This window comes from Helicoverpa armigera, chromosome 28 (genome assembly GCF_030705265.1).
Source record: "Helicoverpa armigera isolate CAAS_96S chromosome 28, ASM3070526v1, whole genome shotgun sequence".
NCBI classification, from domain to species: domain Eukaryota; kingdom Metazoa; phylum Arthropoda; class Insecta; order Lepidoptera; family Noctuidae; genus Helicoverpa; species Helicoverpa armigera.
In genome coordinates, this window is record NC_087147.1 from 3,944,231 (window position 1) to 3,952,721 (window position 8,491).

Genomic DNA, 8,491 nt, shown 5'->3' on the forward strand with positions numbered 1-8,491 from the left:
TACGCGCCATTTACTTGATAAGAAGCATATTAGAAATAAAAGTGTTAAATGAACATAAAATCCTCTTGCTTTGGTCATTCTATTACCATTTCAATACTTGAATGGCCACAGAATTAAAAACCAATCGACAAGCTACAACCGATAGTAACAATATGTAAGTGTGAATTCACAACGCTACTGTTTCGATACAGCTCATTGTCGATTCAGAGAGCAACTTAGTCGGACGGCCCCGAGAGCACTGTAGTAGTGTCGAGTTTACAATCTGCATTTGTTGCACTACAATATTATGTAGATAGTCGTCTGTTTTGTGGAGTATTGCTCAATAGAATTGTTACTTATGTTTTCATTCTAAAACAGTTGACTATTTTGCTATGTCTCTGTGGTCGTTAAACTGTAGATCCCGGCTGTCATTGAACATCCTTGACAGTCGTTACGGGTAGTCAGAAGCCAGTAAGTCTGACACCATTCTATCCAAGGGGTATTGGGTTGCCCGCGTAACTGGGTTTAGGAGGTCAGGTAGGGCAGTTGCTCCTTGTAAAGCACTGGTACTCAACTGCATCCGGTTAGACTGGAAGCCGACCCCAACATAGTTGGGTAAAGGCTCGGGAGACGATATAATCTACATTTATTGCACTACAATATTATGTAAATGGTCGTCTGTTTTGTGTAATATGGCTCAATAGAATTGTTACTTACTGTAATACTATGCTTAATTAATATTTGAATATTATAAGCACTAAATACATTAAAATCTGAGGGCACGGCAGTGCCCCAGCCAAGACTCGAGCAAAGCGGGCACGGCCGTACCATCTTTTCTCGAAGCGTTTCGCGGCTATTTCAGCCTCCTGTATCTTCCATATGAACAAAGCTAGGCAGTGCCCCAGCCAAGACTCGAGCAAAGCGGGCACGGCCGTACCATCTTTTCTCGAAGCGTTTCGCGGCTATTTCAGCCCCCTGTATCTTCCATATGAACAAAGCTAGGAGTTTAGGTTTTCGATGACCAAGAGTAAGTATTAGAACAAGCTCAGTCCCAAAATTACAAGAAATTTGAATTAATAGTTTACGAGTTATGAGCGATCAAAGTTACACCATTTTGTCACTGACTCACTCACTGACCGATCATCAAAAGTCTAAGGTACTTCTAGCAAACTTAGAACCTTCAAATTTGGCACCAAGATAGGCTATTAGCTACATATAAAGGGAAAATTATAAAAACCTTAAAACTTAATAAAAAAATAGGAAACAAATTTATATTTGCGGTTTTTCAAGAACATTGTGTATGAATTTTGACTGCATTGATAACTTTGTTATTTATTTATGTACAAAATGTTACTATTTGTTTTATTGTTACGTAGTGTGGTATATTGTTATTATGTATTAAATATACATACATATGAATAAAAAAGCTAGGTTAAAATAAAATGAATAATGATAAAATCTTTCATATTAATGCAGTGCGACAAATACTGCATGCTCGCTCGATAGATGGCGTTGTCCTGGTCTAAATCGCGCTACGGTTTTTAGTTTAAAAAAAAAACAATTTCATGTGATAGCGCCATCTACCTCTGAAATAAATCTCTTTTATTCTAAAAGATATTCGATTAAAAAATTCGACAATTTCGAAATTGTTTAATTTATTTGTTTACGTGCTAGTTTAGTTCTACATATTTAGTTTGTTATATATTTAGTTAGTTGCATGTAAGTTAATTTAATTTGTTATATACTTAGAGAAGAAGGAGACCTACAAAAAATAAATTAGATCCCACCAAAAACATTAAATGTAAAAAAGCCAATCCTCTACGCAATTCCTCCACCGTAAAAAGTTTTGAGATCGCATAGAAGCCAAGTCCTGTTCAACTTTATTTGTAATAATAAATCAATATTTTGTGACTATATCAATAGTTTTGTTCACATTACAATAATATTGTCTTGGCCATGAGCACAAGTTAATAGTCGCTCCCTGAAATAATGTGTAAATACCATTGAATTGATACATTCTATATGGACATGATTTTACGATTGGACTGATTGGAATTTGAGATCACCATGGACCAAACATGCGCCATAGTAAATGTGCAGTTCATGATTTTGGATGATACTGACTGTCGGTCATTTAGTAACAACTGAAAAAACTAAAAGTATTTAATTCTGTGATATTAAACTTCATGATTGACTTTCACCTCTCCAAGATATGCTGTATTATATTTTTAGTTTATTGTGCTCATGGCCAAGTCAATATTATTGTAAAGTGAACGAAACTATTGATATGGTCACAAAATATTGATTTATTATTACAAATAAAGTTGAACAGGACTTGGCTTCTATGCGATCTCAAAACTTTTTACGGTGGAGGAATTGCGTAGAGGATTGGCTTTTTTACATTTAATGTTTTTGGTGGGATATATTATACTAGGCCACAGTTTCACTGGTTGCTTGCCGCGGTTTCTACCGTTTTGTTTAATTTAATTTAGATTGATTGAATACTTTCAATATGACGGCCCAACAGAAAAACATACCTCTAATTACTTTTGTTCTTAATATAGGTTCTGACATATGTACCTACAGCAGTTTTCCTAGAATAAAAGATTTTCAATTAACCAGCCTTTTTACGCCATTTGTTAAAATAAACGTTGGCGAAAAATACCAGTCAAACTCGAATGTTATTTCCAGGAAATACAAATCAAAAAGCAGTCGAAAATAGAAAATCCAATTGGAACTTCCCAGAAATGTTGATTGGTCTTTTTATTTCTTGCGCAAGTCATTTTGTATATTTTTTATACACCAATCATCATTCTTTTGCCCTTATTGCACAAATTATTATCGTTTTATTTATGTTGTGGTATCATGTCTTCTTCATTCATCTATACTAATATGAGGAAAAACGTCTCTGTTTGTATCCTGAAGGCTCCAAAACTTCTGAGCCGTTTTGCTACAAATTGATGCTAGAGGTATATTATCCCCGGGTGACATGCTATTTTTGTGTGGGTACGGATGTTCCCCTGGGTCGCGGGTGAAACCGCTAGTATATAGTAATTACATTGTCCTAACTACATAATATTAACTCTGTTTGTTAGTCAGGCTTTCACGTCATAATTCGTAAATTATTTGAACAAAATAATACATCTAAAGCGGTTCATATTATCCTTTACTAACATGCCGTAACAGTAACAAACTATCTTAACACCCTCTTTGGCAGAGGTTAAAAAACAGCACCATACCCAAAACCTCTAAATATACAAAATATACATAAACATGTATCTTCTAAAACACGCTTCTACGTTTTATACACAACACTACACTTAATACGTGCACAAAGTTAGTCTGCCTTGTAAACTATTCCATTCTTCCCATTCATCGTGTGATTAAATTCCTCTTTGGAATAAGGCGTGGCTTAATTTTCGGTACACAACACATGTGTTTATAAACTAAGTTTCGCTTAGTAGCCTGCAAACTTTTAGTCGGCCGATAGTTTGTTTGGGGTTGTAAATCAGTATGAAGGTGCACGGTAGTGCGCATATTACAAAGATCAGGTAATTTAGTAGGTATCAGACTGACTGAAAACATTGACAAAAAACAAGGTTTCCTAAAAAATATTGGTAACCCGAATTTTGTTTCATAGTTAGGTTAACTGGCCGACAGTTTACAAGATGACTAGATTTATTTTTAAAGAAAATCTTGCTACAATTTATTTAAGTTTTCAGTCGTTCTGGTACCGGCTAAATACCTGATCTTTGTAATTCATCTTCAAACTGTTTTATGAGCCCAAACAAACTATCGGCCGACAAAAAGTTTGCAGTCTGCAAGTACTCTAATTGTACAGTAAACTTGTTTGTATGTATGTTTGTTTGTGCGGGATTTCGGAAAGAGAATACTGAATTTGTTTGCGGTTTCGCGTATGAAAATTTTAATAGTTTTTCTTTGTTACGCTAGATTGGGTGGTAAATGTTTTAGTTTTGGTTGCACGAGTAATTTGTTGCAGAAGGATGCAAAAGTAGAATTATTGTGTTATACTATGTTTTTGTATTAATCTTACCTACTGTAAAAATAATATTTTCTTTTGGAACTAGTCTCTTTTAATTGTTTCATGCATTCTTAGGGTCTGCTGTTCAGATCTCTAGGTTAAGGGGGTCAATTAAGCAGTCACTTCACGTAAGTAAATACTGGTTGTCAGCAGTATTCAGTTGGATAATCCCATCTTCTTCTGGAAAAAAGCTAGGCAGATTCTGATGATGGAAAGCATCCTGTACAAAACTGTCTAAAAATACGTTAAAATCAAGACGCACAGATTTTAGTAATTTAAAATGATTAAATCAGAGCCTTATTCCTCACTATGCATTAATAATCTTACGAAAACACACACAAAATTATACTCTAAAATAACTTAATTAAATCTCAATATTCCACAGCGTTATAATCTTCACGAAATCCTTGTAATAAGATTATTACGGTACCCTCACTTTGTTCCTTTGATTTCGCAACGCCAATATCCTTTCCACTGAATATCTACGAATTTTAACAAATTAGATTAGGTATATTTAATTTAATATCTTTGGAAACGTCTTCGAGTTAAATAATATTATTTTATTTCGCTTGGTGAAATTTTTATTCACCATCATGATTTGCCTAACCTTTTCCTAAGGCATGAACTCGTGATGGCCAAAATCAAGATGGTATCCCATCCACAGACCAACCACGCCAAGTATTGCTTAACCTTATGATAAAACTTCCCGTATTCGAGCTCTTTTTGAAGAAATTAAAATAGGTAATATTCTTCTTGTCGTGTTATCCTACTCTTACATGATACTTATTTTATCATCAGCAATTTCACTCATGGTTTATGTACATAGGGACGACCGAACTAACTTAATCTTCTCCAGCATAGAAGAATAACATTTTCCCCCACTCACCTACCTACTTCTATAATGACCAAACCAAAAACCTTCATTAGCAAACGCAGAAACAAAACACACTTCTCAAAATCCGTCTCTTAAAACAAAAGAATAACACATTTCACACAAAAAAGAAAAACAATATCGCCAAAAGATTCCACCCGAAAGCCTCTGTGTAGGGAAATAAATAAAATATGCAAAAAAAATCAAAGGATGGGTTTTGTTTCCATATACAATCCTTGGGGTACGAAATACCCTATGTTTATAAGTGGCTATGGGTTCCAAAATATATGGCTTTATTATTATTTCGCGCTCCCACACACTGACGATTAAAAAGTCGGCCGACTGTTGACCCCAATGTTTACAATTTTTTTTTCAAGAAAATCTTGATTCCCAATCGAAGTTTAAAGTCGGTCTGATACCGGCTAAATACTTGATCTTTGTAATGTGCGTACCACAATTCATATTCATACTGATTTGACCCAAACAAACCATCGGCCGATTAAAAGTCGACAGTATGCGGGTGCTCTTACTCCATATTCGTGTTTTACATTTGCAAAAGAGATGTATTAATTATGCCTTTTATTTTATGGGTTTTACGGCACTGACAAAGTTAAAAGGAAATATGGTACATGTTATTTACTTTCGTTGTATTTTGCATATTATGTCATAAGGCGAAAATCGCATTTACGCAAAATCAGATTCAAATATGAAAGGAATATATGAGTAAGAATCACGTGATTTCTTCCTGTGATTGAGTAACTTACGTTCAAATATACAAACATTCATATTTTAACAGCGTTGATTTAAAATAGCTATCACTTTTTCGTGATTCAATTCTGCCTATTTGGTGCTTCATCCCAAGAAGTTAAATTGTGATCAGCATCCTGAACCCAGTTTAAGCCGATGAATATGGATAGATAAATAGACGCATTGTTAAAACAAACAGCAATAAAAATATTTAACAACAAAAAAAGAAAATGTCTAAAATGTTTTTTTGGATACAAATAAAAATATATAATATATAAAAAATGTGTTGTGATGCATATACCCACACACTCTACCTATCCCCATAAAATCTCTTATCAAAAGTAAACAATACACCATTCTCATATGATACATAAGTGCCGTTCCAAGCACTAACGTACGTAATAATAATTTAATTCACACCTAATGGACATACCTCGAATAACGTGTGGATACGTAATTAGCCACTATATCTTTGTAATGAGCAAGAAGATCTAGTATTTTGAAACGAAACCATTTTGTGTTAACACCTCATATAGCGATTTCAGGGCTGTTATATGACAACTAACTTTCATCAACTATTTCACCAGTATTCCGTGGAATCTACTCCATGCATCCAGATAAAAGTGGACTATAGTTTCCTGGATGGATAGGCTATCTAACACTGAAAGATTTTTTCACAAATCGCGTAATAGTTCCTGAAGATAGCCTGTTTAAGTAAACAATAAAACTTTCTATATAGATAGATATCTGGCGAGAGTAGGTTGTTTACAGATGCTTAAAAAAAATAACATGCTCTAATTACTCAAGTAAGTGCTCATAAAGTAACCAATAAGTTAATTTACGTAACTACATACTGTTTGTCCATTACTTCCTAAAAGAACATTCGACTACCACCACATAAACAATACCGAAAAAAAAAACAATTTGCCTCCAAAAACCGGCCATACGATCGCACAAGACATTAACTTCAGTATAAAACTAATTTTCTCTTAAATTCCGAGTCAATAAAGATGTACAGAACATTGGCTTCAGGCCATTACGACGGTTTTTACATTAGGGACTTGGTAGACAGCCAAGTTGGGGACCCATGGCGAACTAAATGACTATCGGAGATGGCATAACGAAAAATCTCCTAAGAAAGTAGCGCGCCAAAATGCGGGTGTTCGGGAGACGATGAACGTTACTGTCTTCGCCCTTATATACCTTCTTTGGACCCGACCATTTTTTTTATAATACCAAAAATCGTTGACAGATGTCTCAAAGAACCTGAATGCCCCGTGAGTTCACTCGTGACTGATCGTTTTGGTCATGACAAGCGTACGTGTTTGGCCTAGAAGAAGGCGCCTGACCTACCCGCATTATGGCATCTCCACTCATTTTTCCTTACTCCGTGTTGGGGATAGAATTATAACTCTTGGACCTGAGAGGACCTCTGGCTATATCTCATTGGAGACTGCAAGTGAGTGCGCCCCTTAAAACGAGTGGTCAAATTAGTTTTGGAAATTATCATTAACTAGCTATTCCCTCTTATTTCATTCGGATGTATGGGGAACTACTTCTTGCAGCCGGGTAAAAAGTAGCCTAGCCGATATCTTTTCTCAGGCTTTGACGAATCAAATAGTCAAGAGCCTGAGATTTTTTTTAATTTGAATTGGTTCAGCAGTATTGACCTCAAAGAGCAAATGATAGATAAACTGCTATGTTATTCACACATTAGGTAATTATATAAGCAAGGAAGTATAGATTAGGAAGGAATTAATTTTAATGAAGTTTATTTAATTGGAATTTATAAACACTGAAATCGTCTATCTGACTTAAGCTAGCATGGTAATTTAGGCACTTTTTCTTCTCTGTATAAGAAGAGTTCTGTGCCCTATATTTACACAATAATAAATGGCAGCCCTGTAGATAATTTTACCAAAATCTGTTCTGCAATTTATATGTACAAATAAAAGAATATTTTTGAACCAAAACTAGGCCATGTCACCTACATAATAGTAGGTACAATAATGACTATATGTTAGGTCCTTAGAGTTTATCAATTGTCCGTCGCGCACTAACTGGCTGGTTAATGAGGTACTAATTAGAGCTTCGATTGACATGTCATTGTCGCTGTGTATTGTAGGTAGGTTTGTTTTCGTTTAAAATTACGTAGAATACAAATACAAACACAATAACACAAAAACAAAATACAAGTTGGGGGGTTGTTACGATCATTAAATAAAAGTAAAGATATAAAAAATAAAATTTTGAAGAAATTACTGACTAATTTATCTCTCTATCGAAAAACATTAAACTCTCAATATAAAAAAAAAAGTTATTCTGTTTTATAAGTATAATAAACTTAATATGTTAATATTATAATAGTCGTTTTTCGATGACAAAAAAAAATAAGTTAAGATACAATAGGTACCTATTATGTTTCAATTATAATTGAACAAGTTAATAAACTTCCCCAAATTATGTAATTAGGAAGAGAACTCCTACTAGAATTTCAATTAATTATTATCTATTGATTATTATCTTTCGACCAATCAAGTGTTCAATAATTTTATTAGTCCATTGTCGGCTACACTTACAATTCAATATTTAGATAAGGCCTACAATTTTATAGGTACAGCGTGTTTGAAAAATGTACTTCTTACTTTTTGAATTAGTCACCAATTCAAGCTTCACTTAGGTGTACATGCTTTGCTATAGGTATTGTTATGTATACTAGCTGTTTGTCGCGGCTTCACCCGTGTCTTCGAGCAAATTCCCGTATACGGAAAAAAAACATAGCTTATTCATGTTATGCTGGGGTATAGTGACCAAATCTTTTGCGTCAGTCCAGTATTTTTAAGTTTTTTCAT